Below are 22,532 nucleotides of genomic sequence, written 5' to 3'. Positions count from 1 at the left end.
CAATTTATGACCTTGGAAGGAGGAGTTGGCTGGTCCTCACTGGGGACATGTCCGTTATGTGTAATGCTATCCGCTCTCTCTTTTTATGGCAGGTAAACGAGTGGGTGACCAATATGGTCCGCCAAAGCCCCAATCCCACCAGGTTTTCAGGCTAACCACTTTGTAAATATCCCTCATTTAAATATTTTCTGTATTGACATGTATGTTGTGTGGCTATCCTGAAAACATGATGAGTATGGATCTTGAGGACAAAAACACCTGAGGAGGAAGACTCTAGCAAGTAAAGCTTGCTGAACGATTGGTTGATCTAGTGGCCTTCACATACTCTAGTGTCGATGGACAGAAGTAATTTATCCAATCTATCTTCTAAATTTGTGTGGCCAATCAAATCAGAAATGTTCAATGTGAACATCTAGAGTTCTTTGGGGGCCTGTTTGACCCATTTGTAGGGAGGTTGTCCTCCCCCTACCTGTCCATCAAACCAAGTTGTAAGCTATACTAGGATAAAAATGTTGCAACAACCGGTCAGTAGCTCATGTCCATGGGAGCAGTGTTTTTAGAACCTATGGTCAAGTTTAATTTGACGTCATTGGTGAATCGTCTAATGTCTCACTAGGATCCTGCAGTGCTGCGTTAGTTTCTGGAGGTTCTGGTTACTGCTCAGATCTGGAAGTCACTTTATTGATGGTTGTCAGACACAGACACTTGGGTGCGATTCTGCTGAATTCCCCTGGCCCCCTCGGACATTCAGAACCAGGGCCTCAAATCAATGACTGCTCGGAGCAATTTAGAAAGTACTGATGGCTTTTTCAGTGCTCCTGTTCTCCATCAGTGGGTAGGCTGGGACAAGGTAGGTCTCCCAGCAGTGGGTGGCAAAGAGGTAGTTGCTTTCAGTAGAGGTGAACCTTTTGTGTCAACAAGTCTCTTATATTCCAGGGATGGAGTATTTTAGATAGATGCTCTGAGCAGGATTCACCACTACTTTGTAGAATAATCTTGAGTCTCCCAGCTTTCAAGATGATAGGGAAAAGGTTTGGGGTAATCAGTCAGGACCTGTTTGTATTGAGGTTGGTTATACTCTTTTCTATATTTGTTTGGCAAAGCCACAGAGGTCCTTTCATTCACATGGCTCGTGCCTCTTTTCTCGGCAGTTCCTCTGTTTCACCTCTTATCAAGGGTCCATCTTCACAGCAAGAGGGAAGGGTAGCAGTTGTTCCAGCGGCTCCCCTTTGGTCTCAGAAATCATTGTTTCTGTTACTTTCCCAGTTGTCCTTGAAACCACGTCTTCCTCTGTATCCAGCTCTGTCTCCTCTGAGATGGCTGAGTCACCCTCCCGTAACATAAAGTTGTTTGACTGACAACGCAGCTATTGAATACTGAGGCTGACAAAAAGTGCTTTGTCTACTGGGATGTCCACTGCCAGCCGAAATTCCCTTCTACTCTAGCATCCTACCGGTGGTCGCTCTCTTCTTCGTGTACTAAATTACACTTGAATGTTTTTATAGGGGGCAGTGGGGTGCCTTCCTCTGAGGACTCAATGCCTATTCATTCAGTAAAGACTGCTCTGAGGGAAATGACAAGGAGGTACTGTGGTATCCCCTTCCACAACTGGCACTGGAGAGAAACGTTGCTCTACTGTACAATTGTACAATCCTTAACTTCACAGATGCTTCAAATTCCCAAAATGTAGTGAAGTGTTTGGCTTTGTCAAATGTCATAACTTCCACACTGTTGCTTTTAAGCCACATCACAGTGAGGCTCCTTCTGCTGTATACCAGCACATTGATATTAATTATACTTACATTTAAAAAACAGTAAAAAAACATAACACATCCAGGTACCATGAAAAAACAAATTCCTTGCTGCAGTAAAACACATGAGATGCAAATGCAAATTAAAATGAAAACTGACGAGACTGCTAGGGGGCGCGGGCCAACATGGCCGCTTGAACATCAGCTCCATAATGCCCCTGCAAATATATGAGAATCACGAAGGAGGCCTGTACCTTACAACATTCCTGTATCGCAGAGAGGGGGGTGGATGGTTCCTGGAGTGAGATGCACCAATTGCCACGCTAGACTGAGCAAGATGTTGGTGGATTTAGCGTGATTCCGGCAGACATTGCTGTGCCTTGCACTACTGTTGTGGGGGGAGGCAGGGCTGTTTGGCTCAGGAGGATGCTGTTCCACTGATGCCCCTGCGATGCCTAGAGAGTGTGCTCCACCCCCCAGTTGCTTCGCCCCTCCACGGTGACAGGCTGTGCTGCGGGTTGGACGCTTGGGTTTGGTTCAGGACTTGGTTGAGCAGAAGTGGGAGAGACCTGGTGGAGTGCTGTGCTCATTCCGGGGCGCAGAGATCTGTGGAGCATGTTGATGATGGCATACACAAAATAATGAGGCAAATATCAACCCCCTCACCTGGCTGAAAGTGGGGATCGGACCAAGTGTGCCAGGTGAACAGGGGGAGTCATGCTGGGAAGAATATACTAGAAGAGCCCAGAGGAGGTGATTGAATGAGGCCATCCAAGAGAAGGCCCCAGACGAGTCGGAAGAGTGGCTGGTAAGGATCTGAAGGGAGTGCGACTGGGGTCAGCATAACCCATGATAGTGGTTGGTGTCTGGCAATAGTTGGGATTGCTTGGCTGAGTGGCTTTCGACAAGGGTGGAGACACTCAGTGATTTTTGCTCCCATTGAAGAGCGCAGTGTGAGGGGTCAGAAATGTGAGACAGACAACTTTGTGAAGGTTTTTCAAAAGATGCAATTTTTTAAAGGTTTTTATTTGTTTTAGTTGTAATACAACTTTTCCAAAAGTTACAGAAAAGGAATCTTATTTACATTGTATTATAAATTACATACTCACTTAATATCTTTAGAGCACTCATGTACGTCACGATTAAAAGATTTCTCATCACATTAAATTAAAATAGTCAAAACAAAGCTCATTAAAACATTTACACACTACTTTTTAAGAGTTCAGGTTTTCTAAGATATCTAACCAGATCCAAATTCAATGATAATTTCTGTGCATCATGAATCAACAACCACAGGTCATTCACAGATAGATAAGAAAGGTCAAACAAATGTTTGAATAGATATGCAGTTCGAATTTCCTTCAGAGCAGGGCATTCTACCACTATGTGCTTAAAAGTCTGCCTTTGATCGTGCTTCTCACAGTATGTACATGTTGCATCATATATTTTTGGAAAGCAAGTTACTAATATCGACTTAGTGGGGCATAAATCAAATCTAATTCTCATGATTTCTGATCTAAAAGATTGGTCTGGAAACCTAATAAAATAAAATATTTAGGGACAGCATTAAGTTTTTTTATGGGCAAAATTACCATGCTTGAATACCTTATACTTTAAACACAGCTCACGGGTTTTAATCCAATCATGAGTACACATTTGGTCTTCGCTTTCACTGGGTTCCTGATCAGTAAAGCTAATGTTATGTCTGGTGCTTGCATGGATTCTACACAGGTTTTACCCCCAAGAAAATAGAGGTTTGCTTAATCCTAGAGAACCTTCCACCACAGGAAGCAAGGATGCTTGATATATCTCATTCGTTTTAGCCTTTGCATACAGAATCATGGCATTTCAGCTGACTATGGCACTTAATGATAGCAAACCCAACTCATATTTCACAACCGAGATAGGGAATGACTTAGGGACAGGGAGTAACCCCATCCAGAAATAACTTTTCAATAACGACCAGTATGGTTGTTACTCAGGTGGTTTCGTATGCCCCCCATATGTCAAACTTGGAACTACCTTTCCTTTATAATAGTTCATCACAGGTAAAAAAGAATATTTACCACATTTGGCATGCAATAGTTTTTCTTGCGACACTAGGGCCTGGGTCTTATGTTTTAAATCATTGTGGTAAGGGGGTTCATTCTTTACGTTGACAACTAACTGCCCAAGATACTTGTACTTTTGAGTGAGTACTAGGCCCGCACCATTTACCGTCCAGTTAGATGCTCGTTTCAACTTGGGTCCTTCCACTCCGCTATCTTTTTCTCTACCTATGGTGTCCCCAAGGGGTCTATCCTCCTGGCTTTTCAACCAATACCTGGCACTCCTTGCCCACTGCATCGCCACTCTCTGCCCCAACTTTCAGTGCTATGCAGATGACACCCAGCTCATTTTCAGGCTTCCCTCGGCCTCCTCCTCTCCTTCCCTCATCTCTGACTGTCTGTCTGCTATCCAGGAGTGGTGTGCCGCCAATGACCTCTGCCTTAATGCCAGTAAGACTGACATTCTCCTCATCGGCGCACCCGCTCCCTCCTTCCCTGTAGCTCTCTGGCCTGCCTCTCTTGGCCCTTGATCAAGAGGGCATTGGCCTTGACCTGTAAGGCTAAAAACCCTGGGGTCATCTTCGACTCCTCACTCTCCTTCTCGCCTCACATCTCAGACGTCTCTAAGAAGTCACACTACCAGCTGCACCTCCTCAGAGGTATTCTTCCCTTCCTCTCCTTCCCCCAGAAGCTCACTGTCTCCAGAGCTCTGGTTCTCTCTAGGCTGGACTATTGCAACAGCCTCTTTCTACTTTCTAAATCTGCCTGCTTCTACTCTCCGCCCTCTGCAACTTATCCAAAACAGGACTGCAAGACATTACCTTGGCCTCAAGCCCAGGGATCGTATCTCTCCAGTACTGAAATCACTGCACTGGCTCCCAGTGGCTGCGAGGATTAAGTTCAAAACTCTCTGCATCGTCCACTGCATCCTTCCGGGGCCTGGGTCTTCAATACCTTCAACTCTTTTTTCCTAAATATCTATCCTAAATATCTTCCTTCTCGAGCTCTTCGCGCATTCGCCTCCAACTCCCTCAGGGTCAGTCGCTTCTCCAAGCAACAAGTTGGTAGTAGATCTCTTTCTTCTGGTGCCTCCCTTCTCCCCTTAAACTTGAGGAGAACCATCTCCGGTTCCAGAAGCACCTCTTTGCTTCTGCCTTTTCTCCTCCTCTTCTCTGCTGACCTCCTGGCTGAAATCTGAACTACACTGGCTACCTGAACACCCTCTGATCTCGGGCCCAGGTCCCTCCCCTGCCAGCACCTCACACCTGCACTGCCCCCTTGGCAACCCCCGTACTTGGGGTCTATTTCTGTATCCCTACAGTCCCCCTACCAACCCCTGACAGCTGTTGTCCACACTTACCCTTGCACTTGCCACGTGCTGGCCACTACTCACTTATTGTTATCATCTTGTACTGCACTTGCCACATACAGGCCGCTACCTACTTATTGTTATCTTCTTGTATTGCACTGGTCCCCCCCTTCACATGCACTTGCGCGATCTGTTTGACACCTGGCCTAGTAGGATCGTTGTTTGTCCTCCCTTTTTTCCCCTTCCTTGCCTTGTCGCGCCTTGAAGCACTTGTGCATAGACGCGTTATAATTGCCATATCATATCATGTCATATCAACTTGTTTGTGTTACAATTCCATTTCATTATGTTCAATTTAGAGATGTTTATTGCTAGCTAATGACTCTCCGCATAGATTGAAAGGTTGTGCAGTTCTTTGAAGACCTATTGGGGTAGAGTCAATAATGACCAGGTCATCTGCATAAAAAAGGTGGGTAAGATGACTGCCTCCCATCTTTGGGGGGAAAAGAATGGGATGTCTGAAAAGCAGCTTTCATGTCCTTGATATAGAAATTAAAGAGCGTTGCCACAAATATGCATCCCTGCTTGAGCCCACAAGTTGTGGTAATCGATGATGATAACAATCCTTGCTGATTTAGTTTAATCTGAATAGAGGTTTCCGAATAGAACGTCTGTATGGTTTGTAAAATATAATTTGGACAGCGAGCTTGAACAAGTTTTGCCCACAAATGTTTACGAGATATTGATTTGAAAGCGACTTGAAAGTCTATAAATGCTAAATATAGAGGGCAATTGGCAAGTTGTGTTTGTTTTTTTAGTGCAGCTAGAATTATAAGGTTTACAGCAGTCCCCAGCCCAGGGAAGAATCCTGATTGATTGGTGTCAGCCTGCCTGCAGTTATCAGCCACTTATTAAGTTCTTTAAGGATGATCCTGGCGTATGGTTTCCCCGTTATATCAAGACACGCCAAAGGGCGATAATTTGCAGCAAGCTGTCTGTCACCTTTCTATTATATAACGTTTTCAAGAGGCTGGTATCAAACCCGTGATTTTAATCCTATTAAATATCATAAAAAGTATGATTGCCCATTTCTCTGGGTATTTCTTAAGCAGCATTGGAGAGCCCGTCCGAATTAGTAGTTTAATGTCGAGTATGTCAAACGTAAGGTGTGTGCTCTGGGTCAGAATATATGGCACGATAATAGGATTTACAATCTGCTTCAGAAACCGAATTAAGCATTAAACCAGAGCATGATTCTGGTTTTTGATTTAATAAGCTCCAAATTTGCACTACTTGATTTTTTTGTCAGCAATGTTAGCATAGATTCATTCTCACCCTGTTTAATCAATGCTTTATGTTGGCGTATAACATTTCTATATTTGGTGCGCAAATTAATAATAGCCCTACACTAGAACTCGTGGCATTGCCTTTTGTAGCCTAAGTTACCTTTGCAGGTTTATTTTTCCATTGCAAGGACTGAGTCATAAGAATATTTATGTTGGTATTGTACTTTGACTCCTATTTTTTGGACTACGTGATAAATTTGAAGTAAATGTGTGTAATCCATTGTATCATCTCTTAATGGGGTATTTTTGTCAGTTCTTAATTTGCGAGTGATGTCGTCAAGCATGACAGGATGACGTTTTAGTCTGTTTTGGCCTTGAGTGATGGATACTTGGTGCCTATAACTTTGGTGAGTACAGGGCCCAGTTCTCACAAGCTCAATCTGGAGTATATTGTGATCATTGAGATCTTTTTCAATAATTTTGAAGTCTGACACAAGGGGTAAAGCAGGAATTGATAAAAAAGCACAATCTATTATCGCAGTGGAAGTTACTTTTCTCCACGTTGGTCTTGGAGGATTGTCAGCATTACAACATCAATTTAACATGACCAGATTTCTTTCTTCCATCAGATTTTTCCATCTGTTTACTATGAACTTTTTTTGACCATAATTTTAAGCAAAGCAAGACATGTTTTGGTCCCCGTCTATCGGAATGATATAGGGTTCAGGATCACCTGCAATCATGTCAAGCATTAAAATGATGTTATTATGAATATCTCTTCATCAAGAGTTGCTGGGTTTCGATACATATTCAAGATGGCAAATGTATTCGATAAAGCAGGGTCTGGATGGATTAACTATGACCAGTTTAACCAATTATAGGCACGGATGAAGTGATGCCCATTGAGATTGGATGAGATTTGCATTTATCTATTTTTTGGCAGCAATCAGTAACCTTGCCATAGGTCGACCCTAACTGCTGTTTTATCCACGCAATTTCCTTATTTGGCCATACTGGTTGATCATATAACTAGGTTTCTTGGAGTATTATGATGTCATAAGATAAAAGATGGGAGGCATGTTTTTGGTCCAATAGATGCGCAAAACCCCTCGTTTTCCAGATAGCAATCTTGAGCACCACCGGTTTGGCTATTGGACTCTATAGATGCAAGAGATTTGCTTGCTTTTGGTGCAATGATTTTCGAAGCCAAGCCCATGATACTTGGGGGGGCATTTTGATTTCTCATTTTCAACTTGCAAACGGTTAAGGAGAGATATTGTTATAGCTACCCTGTTCATCCTTCAGTATTAATGGATCACTCTCATGCCTTGCTAATCTAGGATGAATAGTAGTTTCGGAGGGCTGACAATGTTTAGCCCTTTGGAGCTTAACTGTTTGTATTGAATTTGAAATTGATCATTTTAATCCCCTTTTTCTAATGCTGTTATCTCTTTCCATATGCATTCTCGTACTATCTGCGAAGGAACTCTGATGTATCCGACCTAGTGGTTTAAAAAAAAATAGATGGATTGAATATCATGCGATTTAACTCTGTCCAAGGTTTTTAACCCGCTGAACACTGTTAGTATGGTAGTTCAATTTGGAAATGGGTCACTTCTTTTTGTGCCTAACATCTGGACAGTGATAAACTCCTGGTCTTCTATTAGGAGTGCTCTAGGAGTGTGGGGTCAGTTGTTAATATCAGGAGTTTTTGATTACGTGGGAGGTTGATCCAAAGATGTTGATATTTCGTGTGGCAAGGCTATATGGAGCGGCAAAGTCTTTGAGCTAGGACACAAGGCTAATGCCATATCTAGATCTTGAACTGTTTCAAAGTGATTGAGAGCGTAGGACCCCACTTGACATTGTTTGAAATCAAAATTCTTTTTTGCTCTAGAGTTTGAAAACCGTCACTATTTAGCAATTGGCCTACAATAGGATTAGCGGCACAACAAGCTACCATTGCTATGGGGGACTCAGACTCTACTATGTCTTCCGGCATAGTAGTGATAGAGTATGTTGAATAATTTAAACAATCAGGCGTGGGAGCTAACGCCAAGTCGTTGATTGGTATGGTGTTTGTTAAGCATTCAGGCTGGTCTTTATGATTTACTGCTGTATTTGCATCAGCCTTTGTCCTGGAAGGTGTAGAAAGGGCATTAAGAAAGGTCTTTGTGTGATTGTTCAAGGTTTTGCACATTGCATTGTTTTCTTTTTGTTTTTTTGGGTATCAATGCTCTGTTTTGTATGCTATCGGAATCAATAATTAAGCAGGATTTCCCCTTCTTTTTTTCCCGAGGTCTTTGTAAAACTTCAAATAAAGGTTCTGTCACCGCCAGACTGATATCACCATCAATTGCCAGAGCATCCCCGGGGGGCTTTATATATCAAATTTTCTTCAGCTACTGCCTCCTTAGACACGTATGTAGGAGAACAAATCAAAATAACATTGTCCACACCTAGGCCCACCACTGGGACTGGAATAATGGGGCGCATTATCTTAGATGGGATCACAGAACTAGAGGTCATGTCAGCAGCCAAACTTAAAATGGTAACTGTCTCATTTTGTTCTTGTAGTACTGGTGTTTTCAGCAGAGTAACCGATTCAGTGAATTGATCAGGTTTTAGAATTCATTTGGACAAGTTACCATTATCTAAAATGGTTTACAATTTCGCATCAATCTTTAGTAGTATCTAGTGCTGCAGTTTGGTTTTTTATAAATAGATTCATAGTGTACATACCCTGATACTTCTCTGTTATTTAAAGCATTAAGTAAGGCGCCATTGTTTGAGGTTTGCAAAGCTGCCAGCCCAAATGATGGTCGGGGAGTGGGCTGGACAAATGATAGCTTAGTGACATGCGAAAGCTCCGTTGACGATGCTGGGGTATCAGGTTAAAGTTCTTGCGATTAGAACTATGAGCTGACATGAACGTTTCAGGTTTGGCTTCATATACAATACCTTCGGGTGGCAGGGTATTATGACTATCTGCAGAAACATGGATTTTGATAGAAAGCTCTAGTTGATTCAATACTGGGGGCATACAGGGCTTTGCAGGGGGCATTGTTTTGAGCTATCATTTCGAAAAAACTGGTTTAACACGTGTACTCGTGTCTACCACTCCACAATGCAGATGTGAACCATCTTACAGGACGCAGCCCCCCACTCGCAGTGCCAGAGTTTGGGCTTTCAGAATTTGAGAATATAGTGGGGGTACTTTCTGAGAAAGCACTGAGTGCACAGTCGCAGTGTGAACTGCATGCAGCAGGATAACAAACTTTGCAACTTTAGGCAAAGGCTCAGGGATTGTAAATGAGCCAGTTGCCAAAGACGCTGTATTGGGAAATTGAGCAAGCATATTCGCATCCGATAATGATAATAATGGGTCTGCAGAGCGTGCTACAAATGGTTCAGTCATTTTCTCAGGATCAGGCTTTTCACCTACGGCAAGCAATGTGGCCACAGTAATTGGAGTATAGAAATTCCTAATGTCCGTGCCAAGAGATTTTAACCTCTTTGGGTGGTTACTGGGTATCGTATTTCCCACTTCAGGTGCACGCAAGACCATTCTCCATGGCAAAAGATGCACGTTGGGCGGGTGCAGCGGACCAGCATAGTCAACATTGCAGATGGTGGAAACATACTCCGGCATTGCAGATTTTAGAGTGAACGGTTCCATCAGGTGGATTACTTGAGGAAAACTCTTACCGATTTTCTGAAGAGAAAAAAGCCTGTCAAGCTTAACGCAGGTCAGGAGGCTGCCGGCTGTCAGCTGCTCAGCTGAACAGCCGAACAGCACTCCTAAAATACTCCCACGGAGCGCGCGCGAGGCACGTTCACCCGTGCTATTGTAGTGCTTGCTGGGTAAACCTGGGTGTGGCTTGGCAGACCTACGGAAATGAGAAGAAAGATGTTCAAAGTTCCATCTACAAGAGTCCACGTACTCTGATTCCAAACACAAAGGTGAAATACCGGCTCAGGAAGTCCAAGAAATTCACAATAAGCAGCACACAGATAGGCAAACAGGCTACTGTCGATGATTTGCACCAGCGTTCCTCATCTGAACAGCACTCCTAAAGCACTCCCACGAAGGGTGTGCACGCGATGCGCGTACACCCGTGGTATTGTAGTGCTTGCTGGGTAAAAGTGAGTGTGGCTTGGCAGGCCGGCTCAGGAAGTCCAAGGAATTCATAATAAGCAGCACACAGGGAGGAAAGCAGGCTAATGTCGACGAGTTGCACCAGTGTCCCTCAGCCGAACAGTACTCCTAAAGCATTCCCACGAAGCACCATTTTATTAACTCAAAAGGTTGGATAAACGCCTCACTATTCCTACCCTGACAAGGATTTCGCTGCCTAAAATAAACTAAAGGAAAGACTCTAACAAAAGGTTTCTGTCCCTCATACTTGAATACACAACAAATCAATAAGGAAATATATGGCAGTTCAACAACAACAAATATAACAGTTGACTTCACATTGTAATTGCTGCTTCTTCTGATAAGCTGGGCGAATGCTGCTTCCCCAGATTGAGGCAGACTCTTATTTGATTGTTCAAAAAGGATAAGGAAATCCTGTCTCATAAAAAGTTCCACTTCAGATCTTTTAATCCAAGTTGATAACACAAAGTTCCAATTTGGATTCCACAGGTGATTCACCATTGTTTGTCACAACTTCTTGGAGTCAAAGTCTTGAGACATACTCTTCTCATTAACAAGGTCCATTTCAAATAAAGACCTTGAAACAATTTCTCGTCGTGAATAAAGAATACTTCAACAACAAAGAATACTTCAAAGCTTCATTGGTTCAAAACAAGTATCTTTGTCAGGATATTTTGGCACCACTTTTAGTTTCAGTACTCCCAAACACTTTTACAACATTGACCGCTCTTCATTCTGGTATACTCCGATGCCAGAACAGAACCAATTATTACAAAAGTTCTTGAACCAGGTATCCTCGTTTGCCAGCCAAGACGAACTACTGCAGCTCTCTGCTTGTTTATACTCTCCTGCCCAAACAGGACCAATTGGTACACAGTTCCACAGCCTGGAACACTCCCTTGCCAGGCCAAACTATTAGCTTCAAGTATTTCTGTGGTAAGGGTTAACTTCAAAGGTTTTAATAATATCTTCTGCTTCACTATTAGATTTAAGGATTTAAGGATTTCTTCAAGGTAAACAAGAATCACACTGGTGCTATTCACTACACATATGTGTTTGGCACACGCAAGACAGGCAATGCTCTTCTCCTCTTGAACCTCTTTTCATCAGACGGGCTGCCGCTCTTTTTTCACCTCTGAATTATTTACCAAATGCTGACAACAGTTCTTCTTCTCCTTCACACTTCTTTGGCAATGCTTGTTTAAATCACCTCTCAGTATAATATATTTGTACATATGGGCCATGTACTTCACTACACCTTTGAAGGCTCAATAGTCTTCTTTTGGGTTGGGCAACACTGGTTGTTTGTCAATTGCTTTCCCATGAGTCTTTATTGAGTTTAGTAATAGTGGTTTACTTTTACTGTCACTCAAGGTGTTATAACTACAGTCTTCAGCTCGGAGGCTTAAGCTACTCTCTTGCCAAAGCATCGATTTTAAATCAGCTTGGTGTGTGTCTTCCATTTTTGATCAACTTCTTTTATGTCAGCACGGTATTCAAAAAGGAGCAAGGAGATCTGGATATTATCAATGGGCACCCCGGAGGGCTCGGGGGGGTCACAGTTCTACAGTGAACTCACCGGGTCTGGCATGCATGTCCGGCTGCCTTGCTGTTTCCAGATCCTCTGCTCTGTGACTGCTATGCAATGCTGCAATCGCTCTGGTGCGACTTCCTGCAGCTCATGTCTTCCGCGTTCAGAGCTTTCACAGCTATGCGATCATACCGGAGTTCGTCTGCTACCCGCAAACTCTTTACATGGGGGGGAAGCAAAAGGAATGTGCACTGTCTGCTGTGCGACCTCTGCAAGCACAGTGCTCACAACTTTCGCAGCATTCAGGTGCTCGCCTGACACCTATACACACTTCACAAGGCAAAGAGTAAAAATAAGGTGCGCTTTCTGCTGCGCAATCTCTGCAGATGGAATCTTGAGCCCCCGTGACCCTCTCATGACCTGCATTCTCTTCTCTTTCTGCTGTCATCCTGGTGTCTCGGCTCCTCCACAGTTTCCTCTGAAGCATTGTTGAGAATATAAAACTTCTCCACCCACTACAACTACTGCCTTCCTGCTGCTGGAACGGTTTCTTCTTCTTCCACCATCTTGATCTTTCTCTAATGGCCTATACCTGAGACGGCCTTTCATGCCTCACAGCTACCCTCAGGTATGGGTCATTAACATTAATGAGATGTATTGCACACCCTTGTGCCTTGGCAGCCCTCTTCCTCGTCCCAGTACTATGGGGGTTCTGGGACTTGAACTCCCTTCTGTGACTTGAAGTCCCTACCATGAAATTCACTTTGCACACTGATATTGTCATTGCAAAGGTATTTTCTTCCCCTATGTAGATTCCTTAAATGAATATCATGAGGATTAAATAATACATTTGGTTTAACCGTGTAAGGATGCTTTTCAGAATTTAAATTGGTGGCCTTTAAAGACTCCTGTGCACTGTTTCTCTGGGACGTATATGGTGTTTCTGTTTTTAAAAGTGTTGGAGCCTTTACAAGTATTTTCCTCACTTCTAATAGATGAGCGGTTATGATTGTCTTCATTCATATTCTGATAATTAACTTCAGGGAATAATAGTTCTCTGTGGCAACATGCCATTACATGTGCCGGTATTAATGATGTTCCGTTCCATGAGGAAGACCAATACTGCGTCTCATCCCACGAAGTGCTCCTATCACTCCGGGGCACTTCTCCTCCCAGGTTTTCTTCTCGGCTAACACCGCCCCCTAGGGTCAGGATCAGGAAGCGTCTGCCTTTCCCTGGCCACCTGAGAGAAGACTTTAGGTAGGGTTTTAGTGAGTATTCTGTAAAATTCATCACACCACAGAGTGAACTTTTGGAATCCTGGAGCCCAAGAGGAGTGAGAGAGCACAGAAAGGTATCCAATCTTTGCAGATATACAAGCGCAATACCCTGAAGGAGATTGGGGAAGGTGGCCTTTGTCCAGGAGAGATGAGCCGCCAATCTCAGAATCACCTGGCCACCAAGGAGGACATATCTGGTATACTCCAGGAGACAAAGGCGCTCAGGGGAGACAGTCAGTCTTCAATTGCCGATCTCTGGGGAAAAGTGGATGTTTTGTAAAACAGATGCGAAGGTCTGCAGAAAAATCCGCTGAAGAGGACATGATTGAAATGAAATATGATGCAAGGCTGTTGGTCCTGGAGGCTCGCGACGCATAAGTGCATCTGAAGGTTGACAACCAAAAATTGTGAGAGGAGAAACAATCTGCGGGTGCTGGGCCTGAAGGAGTCGATTGGGGCGACTCGGAAAGACACATGAGAAGAAAGTTAAGGAAATTGTGAATGCCCTGTTTAGCGAACCGATGGGGCTGTTAGGATTGATAGGGCCCATGTAGGCGGAGCAAGTCGCAGTGGGAACACAAGGTCTATTGTTGTGCATTTCCATTATTACGGAGAGAAGACGGAAGTATTGATGAAGGCTAAGTATCAGAAGTTTATCCAACATGTAGGGTCCTCGCTTGAGATTTACCAGGATGTGTCTGGCCTCATGCTCACTAGAAGGAGAGACTGTCGCCAACTTACACTCTGGCTGACTAGTCAAGGAATAGATATTGCTGGGCCTTTCCATTTATGCTGATATTTGACGTTTTAGGGGAAGAATACAGGGTCATGACGGGAGATGAGGCGTCCACAGTGTTTCAACACCTCACGGCTTCACGGGACAGAGAAGGACACTATGATGCTGGTCTGTGCTTCGCCAAGAAGCGGGGCCTTCCGCTGTGGCCCACGCTGATATACGAAGTACCGGGGGGGCAGAACATGTTTTAGACTGAGGACGTCTTCTCCTACTAAGTGAAGTGTGATGAATCTGTCAATGTGATCACTACTTCCATGGGGAGAACCTTCCCTAATGTGGGTAAGGCGAGGCAGACTCTCTCTGATCTGAACCCTGGTGGTGGCTAGAAAGAGGGGAGCGAACTGCAAGCGGGAGACCACTGAGAGAATGTCAGAAGCAATCGAAAGGCTTCTGGGTATTCGCAGGTACTGGAAGGCAGCCTCTACTACACCGAAGCCCAGAAAAACACAGAGCAGATAAGCTGGAGTCACAAGAGGCAGAGAAGCGGAGAAATAGAGGCGGCGAGAGGGATCAGAATGCCGAAAGACCGCCACAGGCTTGCTGCTCGAGGACTAATGTACGCCAGCAAGAGCCGGTGAGTCCACCAAGGGGAAGAGGGGACACCGGGCGTATTGGCAACCCTTGCAAAACCGAATAAACGTGAATGAAGTATATGTGAGAGAATGAACAAGTGAACATTTCTTAAAGAGAGAAAACAGAATAAGGATAAGAGACTGTCAAGTTTATGAGTGTATTCAGTACCACCTTTAAGGAAAGCCCGGGCAGGAGAGAATACAAGAAAAATTCAGGACAGAAAAGAATAAACATAAATCACTAACAAGTTTGTAAGTGTGCGCAGTGCACCTGTAAGTAAAGGCCTGGCAGCAAAGTATACCAGGCAGATTTCAGTCACAATAATATATCTATGAGAAAAGGACTGGCAGGAGAATGTACCAGGCAGGTTATATATATATATATATATATATATATATATATATATATATATATATATATATATATATATATATATATATATATATATATATATATATATGGAAGGCCCTGTTAGGAAAGAATACCAGGCAGACTCAGATCACAAGAGAAAGGCCCTGACAAGAGAGTATGCCGGGCAGATTCAAGGTAGGAGTAGTAGGAGTGGGTGGAGTATAAGCAGAGTAAGGTGGTGGAGAGAGAGAGAGAAAAGAGGCAGAGAAGTGAAAGAGAAGAGGAAGGGGAGACAGAGATCAGTAAGATCAAAAGTGCGAGGAGAGTAGGAAGAGAAAAAGAGGAAATGCAGATAAATGAAGAGGGAGATACTGAGCAAACCGGAAAATGATTGTGTCATTCACTTCACTTCTGCATTAACCAGACATGCCTGATTTCACTTAATTCTGGCTGGGAGTATAAAGGCAGCAGTCAGAAACAGCATTTTGAGATAGCTGGAACTGTGGAGAGGACCTGGAGAGCCCAGAAGCAGGAAGGAGCAGAGGAAGCTGTGGAGAGTGTCCAGAGGAGAACAGAGGGGCGAGGCGCTGACCCAGTGCCTGTGTGGGGCTACAGCGCAGCTGAGAAACCATGTCTCCCAAGGGCCATAGAAGGCAGACTGCAGCCTGCTGGCTGTGTCCATTGCAATTATCGTTTCCCCAGGGCATGTGAAGGGAAGCCCAGGTGCTTGAGGTGCAGGTGGTGAGGCCCTGACCTCAACCCAGAAATCCCAGGGAGATGCCCACCAGCGCCGCGCTATCCATCCGGGTGAGTCTCATGACCAGAGTAAGAGAGGAACCTGGTAAGCGTGTGTGTAGCTGGAACGGGAGGAGGAGGCATAAGTTTAATGAGACAGGAACTCCATTCTGGGACTTATAGTTTGGGGAAACATCAAGATTCAAAAAGCCAGAAAAGAGAAGTGCCCAAGAGGAACCGCATTCTGGGACTTGCAGTGCGAGAAAGAAAGCAAAGTAATGCTGAAATTTAAAACTGTCGTTTTGAAATACGTTTGATTACTGGGTTCGAGCCCGGCAGAGGAAAACCTAGAGGAAAAAGGATTTTTTTTAACTTTTGTGTATGAAACTACAAGACCCAAGAGTTATTGGGTTAGAAGAGCAAAGTGTAACGAAGTTGAAAGTCGAAGTGGTCCTGCGGATGTCTGTGAAAAAATCCTGTGAAAAATCCACAACCGAAAGTCTTCGACATTAGAGAAAGATCCGAGCCCCACTAAGGCAGACCTGGAATGTGAATAAAGCTAGGGGAACAGAGCCAACCCCACCCCACTCCCCCGGCATTGTGATTGAAAGATCCGAGCCCAATTTAGGGAGACCTGTGCTGATTTGAGACTTTATTTGTACTTGGGGAAGGGAACCCCCTGAACTTTAATTTGCGAAGTCCGAGCCTGGCAGAGGGTGAGCTGTGTTGAACTATGAATTGAACTGAAACCAAGTAACTTTGTTGTGGAAGGCCAAGTGGGCCCTTATCTACGATCTGAACTGAATCTTAAATGTCTAGATTCAGAGTGTGTCATGCAGCCTAGGTGGGCCACCTCACCTCATGAGGTTAAACGTGGGGAAGAGACTTGGCTCAGCCACACTGACATATCATTTGAACACTGATTTTTCCTTTTGTGCATTTACATTTCCCTCTTCAAATGTATTATCTTAGAGTAAGGGCAGGCATTCGTTTTTTATTTTAGTATAGGCCACTTTTGTTTATCTAAAGACTGACTATAACTGCATTTTCTATGATTTGATAGCCAAGACTACTCCCATCTTAGATACAGGGCTCGATAGAAGTTTTCCAACCCCATCCAAATATTCAAATAAAGGTTTTGAAAACTTGCCGCCCTTGTGTCTGTCATACGTTTGATACCATGAGTCAGGTCCCACCTGCGGTGCACCCTATTTGGTGCCCACTACTCCTGACAACCATTTCCTGCCACACGGGAGCCGGCTGGCAAAGCCGGGACAGGCCATCTGCTATCACTCACCATCTCCCATCGTGGTCCGGCACCCACTGCACACCCTTACCTCCGGTCCATATTAAGAAGGCCGTTGCACCCCCCACTGAAGCCACTGTATCACACAGCACGCCGGCTGTGCCCCTGACCGCCTCCTTTTTTTTAAATTTTATTAGGGGTTTGACTTAATATAAACCTTTCGCCACTGATATACAAAAAGTAAGAAACTGACATTTCATCATCTACAATTTACAGTAAACATCATGTCAACAATAACAAAGCAAATTAAAATACTTTCTTCATTAGAACACCATCAAGCAAATTTATTTTTATTTTTATTTTGTTTCATTTTTATTATTTGTTTTTGGCTTCAAAAAGCCTTAAAAAAAATACATAACTTCAATATATAAAATATATTTCTTTTTACAACATGATAAGAATCAGCCTATAATAAAACAATTATTTAACCTTGAGCACTGAAGTTTCCAAGAAATTCCTTCAGCTGATATTCCATAATATCTTCTTTAAACCCCTCCCACTCAATTAGAAGATGCCTTATCTAAAACCCTTTTTCATGATCATAACACAGGACATCAATAATGTAAAAAGAAAAAAAAAGAGAAATACACCTCCTAAAGTCTAATTAGACCCTAAGTTGAACTATCCCCTAATGGACGACTTCCACTTGTTTTTTGGTGCTCCCTCACACTTGTTTAACCCCAGTATTGTGTATCATTTCGAAGAGGCCATTCTTAGTCCTTACTGATACGGGAATCTCCATTTCATTTCTCTCAATACAGCCATTTAAATATGTCATCAAGAAATTTAATCATTTAATTATTATTGATGACACTCTCTCACAGCAGATGAATACAGTCCTTTTTTTCATTTAGTAAAGTGACCTTTTATCAATTAGACCAGGATAATAATAAATGACGCAGTGTTTCTCTAGAATTCAAGTTGTTAAAAACCCTACAAGACCAATCCATATCCCTCCATTGTCTCCTTGCAATTAGAACTTCCTTTGTCAGCTATAGATCATACAAAACCGCAAGAATCGGGATCTGTAGAAACTACAGGGAAATTTCAACAAATATTTAGGCAAGGTATTACAGGGTCGACATTCTGCAGGGAGATTTTGGTAAAGCTTAAATTGCAATCTCTGTTCCAGTGTTTCAACCCAATCCTACTTCCACAATTTTATTTTAACTGCTGGTGGGTTACCCAGTAACACTTTCTCAGGCGTTTCTAGATCAGATATTATGGAACAATATGTCATTCTCCACTCCTCTAGGATCGGCTCACTATGGTTAGTTAAAATCTCCTTCACCAATCTAAATCCTCTTACCGGACACTTTGCTACACATTTCCAGTATAGCGAAAGAGATTTGTACAGAACCATCGCGTAAAGCGAAACAAGGCCTAGCTCGTGTCTTAAGACCTGTATTGTGTTCCCCTGAGGGAGCTTCGAAACTCTCCTCCAGAAGAGTCCCTCGAGCACCAGCCATATGGTATGTGGAGTTGAGAAGAAATGTTCAGCCCCATATGTCAAAATGGTGACTACCTTCATTTTTTGAATGTCACCACTGGTGCCAGTGAAAATCTACAAAATCTCCTTAATCAGATTGAGGCCTGAGAGGCTAGATTTTTTACTTTCTCTCTTAAATGAGCAATCCTTGGGGCGTCTTTCTGGCTAGTATTTAGTAACATGCCCAAGTAAATAAAGGACTCAACTTTTGTAATTTTTTGTTGGTTAAGGCTCCTGGTAATGGTTTTAGCTTTTCTACCCACTGCAGATTGGGCTACTAGAACATTTGTTTTCGACACATTGGCCCTTAGTTTGTTGTTCTCATCGTAAAGCCGTAAAGCATTCAATTGATGTTGAACCCAATCGGCGTTTGGTCGATGAATACTAAATCATCTGCCAAGAGGAGATGTCTCACAGGCCTACCATTCATCCTGGAGAGGAATGTTCCAAGATCCCCCAAGAAGTCGACCAAGTCGGATATAAATAAATTGAAAAGAGCTTCAAAAATGTAATCAAGCATTGCACTCTGAACCCCTTGCTGGGTTCCAAGTCGAACGACCCGGCATGTCACCTTCAATTGACCAGTTTAGCAAGGCCAATTTCTGCTGCCCACTTCTCTCAACCACAGAGGCGTCCTTTTGTCAGATTGGTTCAAAATAACCTCATCATCCCCCTTTATTTCGTTTTTACCCAACATACATGAAAAATCAGCCATTTAAATCCACACAAATTCCAATGTTCGGGTCGTGTAAAGGCTTGATACATTAATCTAGAGTAACCATAAATGTTTCCATCAGATCTTGATCATTGATACTATTGGGGTTCCAATATAAGTTACAGATGACATACCATACACCCTAATTGGATGTCTTAACTTTTATTCTGATAGACAATATTTGTATAAAAGGATTAGGTTGATGGGTCAATACTACCTCATTTTTTAGCACGAATTTCAAAGCCATCAATAGGCCAGGCCTTGTTCCGACCTATTGATGGCTTTGAAACCCTTTGGTAGCTGGGACCAAAAAATCAGAATACAGCGCACAGAGCCAGGTCTCCGTGAAACACAAGATAGCAAAAGACTCAAATTGGATTTCACCCTGAGTAAATTAAATGCTTGAACCCTCTTGTGTTCCAAGATGCCAGGCTCACTCACTCGTGCTCGGGAATGGCCTTCAGTTGATTATTATTCTTATTCAATAGCAAGACCTGGGGTAGACATGCCCATGATTTTTTGCTTTTTAGCTCATTCTTCTCCATTACATACCACTGTTCTTTGTACACCATCATGCCCATCCACTGTTATTGTAAAGGGGATTCTCTGATTCAGTGTATCATCATTAGTTATATTCCCGGGCCAACCCTTATCCCCTGCTGTTATATTTAGGGGCACTCAAACTTTCTCTGTAGCTGCTGAAGCTCTGGCCCAGTTTCTTTGTTCTTCATCATAAGGCCCCTACTTGTCTAAAGTCGGGTGCAAAACCAAGTGAGAGTAATCCCACTGCTTCCTCCAAAAGCATTTCTTTTACCAAATTGGAGGAGAAATATAAGAGCATCCTGTCCAAACAATTGTCATTAGGAAATTCCACCAACTCAATGTCCCCAGTACCGATTGATCTTAATGGTGGAACAACCTCAGGACATTTCCATGATTTAACACTAGACCATCATCTATATTTAATAGTCTTTGCAGACTAATACAGCAACTTCTGATATTGTTGCTTTAATCCACTTCTTTGTTGGCCACTCAACTCCTCTACGGAGGTATATCTTGTTAGTTTTACTTCTTTTTGCACACACAATGACTTCGTAGTAGCCAAGTGCTTTTGTTCTAGTGTTTGAAATGTCACATTAGGACTGGTTATTGAGCCTTTTTTTCTCCTTGGATAGTCAAAGATTTTGTTACAGCCTGCCCTTTTTGTTCCAATGTTTTAAATACCACATTGGATTCAGCTTAGTCAGCTTCAGGAGTTCCAACGTTTGATTCTCCTCTTTGGATGTTGGGCCCAACTGAACACACAGCTCTGGCAATACAACTTGTCGGTCTGGCTTAATTAAAGACCCTCTCAGGTTCCTCCTCAATTGAGTGGGTTGATAAGGTTCATTAGAATCTTCATTGAAGCTGTAGGCGAGTTGACCTGCCTACCAGTTTTTTAATTATAGGCTAGGTTTTCCTTCTCATCCCCTGATGTCGAACACTCTGCATCCTCCATCAATTTGGGGTGACTTCCCTTTGCTCGTCCACAATTCCTTCGGCTTAAAGGGACCCTCAGATTTCTTAGAAATTTCCTTGAAATATTTGATTTCAATTTTTTACCAGGATCCCATATCATTTTTAGTTATTTTTTTATTGTTGTTGAGGTTGTTTCGACCCTTGTATTCTTTTATTGTTCCACATGAAGATAGGATAGTCTCTTGCTTTAGATATGCTATTAGTTGAGTCAATCCAAATTATTTGACCCATTTCATAAGTTGCTGCATCACTAAAAGGTAGTTCTTGAAGTGCATCAGCGGTTGAGACAGGCAATACAACTGCTACAGCATCCTCGTCCGGTCTTGGGTTCATTGAAATTCTATTTACCACATTATAGGATTGTCATGCACTCTTCTCAGGATCCTGTAAACTTATTGAATTCACACAATTAGACATTAGCTTTAGTGAGGGAAATTCCACCAGTTTTCCTGCACTGTCGAAAAACAAAGCCTTCAATAAAGATCAACTTGGGAGGGAGCATAGCCAGAATGGTAGAACGATCCTTTAAGTTTTCGTTCAATGCTTCATACAGTTTAAGAAAGGGAGCCAGCATGATGCTCAAGGCCGGAGTAGTGCCTGTGTCAACACCCGCTCTCATGTGGTCCGACATCCTACAGTCAGCTGTTCTACGGAGGGAGTTTCTTGATATCCTTTTTATCTGTGGTGATAGACCCCCCCCCAGGAGAGGATTCAGAAGATGTGGAACCGTCCATTGAGCTCTTTGCTTTATTTGATTTCTTGCCGGCTGAGTCCCCATTCTGCCTTTCATAGGCCCATCATTCCTTATTTTAACTCTCTCTGTGCCTTCATTCGTTTTCATCAGTGGCTGTGGCAGACTTGTAGAATCAGCCAGGTACTCCATCTCCCTTCTTTGAGGCCCCTTGGTCGCTACATTTAAAGGAGCGCATAGCAGTTTCCCTCGCCGGTGCGAGTCCTATAATTCAAAGCTCCATTATTTCCATAATACTTGCGATTTCTTCTATGAGGGAGGCTGCCAACACACAGTTGCCCGATTTTAGCAAGGTTTGGACTTCACTTCCATGTTACCTCTCCTTCACAGATGAAGTGCTTGCAGGAAGCACGGTTGGTTCTGGGTTTTGAATTGATGCTGTTTGCAATAGGATAATGGGAGGCAGGATCACTGTCCTATTTGGTGACTCCAATTGCTGCATACTTTCTAGCGGAACCCAGCCTGCTATTTCCCAAGCCATTCCCAATCCAGTTGTACACCTCTATAGTGGCTCCATCAGGGTGTCCTTCTTACTATTCCAATTAGTGCCTTTGTAAAATAAAGTTGTTTGAGAAATAGCTCTGTTGTTTTCTTAGACCGTGAAGTATTTTGATGTTTATCAACAACTGTAGTAAAGATGCCGCTGCAGTTTTTGTGATTCACTTCAATAACTTCATTATACACCTGAACGGAAGCCTCAAGTTCAAAACCATTAGTCGACACATTGGGCATCTCTAAAGCTGATGCCATAAAATAAGGCAAAGCTGAATATGCAGCGGGAGCCTCAACAATGCCTCTTTTGAAATAGTCTTTAAAACTGTGTTTGTTATTGCACGGCTCTCTTATGCAAGATCTTGTCAGTTACACAAGCTATTTGAGACTGTCACAATGTTGCCCACAACACTAGTATCATGGGCTGGACAGAAGGACCCCC

At 43.2% G+C, this 22,532-nt stretch overlaps 1 protein-coding gene across 2 annotated transcripts in view; it reads left to right on the top strand.

The window, feature by feature from the left end:
* CFAP99 (cilia and flagella associated protein 99) overlaps positions 1 to 22,532 on the top strand; it is a 947,596-nt gene that overhangs the window by 381,244 nt on the left and 543,820 nt on the right. The gene's annotated exons all lie outside the window — the stretch shown is intronic.

The sequence above is a fragment of the Ambystoma mexicanum genome, chromosome 6q, assembly GCF_040938575.1.
Source record: "Ambystoma mexicanum isolate Mex_15411 chromosome 6q, UKY_AmexF1_1, whole genome shotgun sequence".
NCBI classification, from domain to species: Eukaryota; Metazoa; Chordata; class Amphibia; order Caudata; family Ambystomatidae; genus Ambystoma; species Ambystoma mexicanum.
This window is presented reverse-complemented; position numbering and strand designations above follow the sequence as displayed.